Genomic DNA, 266 nt, shown 5'->3' with positions numbered 1-266 from the left:
AAAATGCATGCTTGTGAACAGGGGTGGTGGAGGAGAGAAATCGGAAAATTCACATCGTCAGACCATGGCCTTTAAACTCTAGTGTTTGACCTGAGCAAGAAAAAGAAAAAATAGTGTAATAGGTGTAAAACAACTTGCTCTAAACGAATATGAAAAAAATGCATGCTTGTGAACAGGGGTGGTGGAGGAGAGAAATCGGAAAATTCACATCGTCAGACCATGACCTTTAAATTCTAGTGTTTGACTTGAGCAAAAATAAAATTTTT

Source organism: Octopus bimaculoides, chromosome 4, assembly GCF_001194135.2.
Source record: "Octopus bimaculoides isolate UCB-OBI-ISO-001 chromosome 4, ASM119413v2, whole genome shotgun sequence".
Taxonomy (NCBI): Eukaryota; Metazoa; Mollusca; class Cephalopoda; order Octopoda; family Octopodidae; genus Octopus; species Octopus bimaculoides.
Note: the sequence above shows the minus strand (reverse complement) of the source record.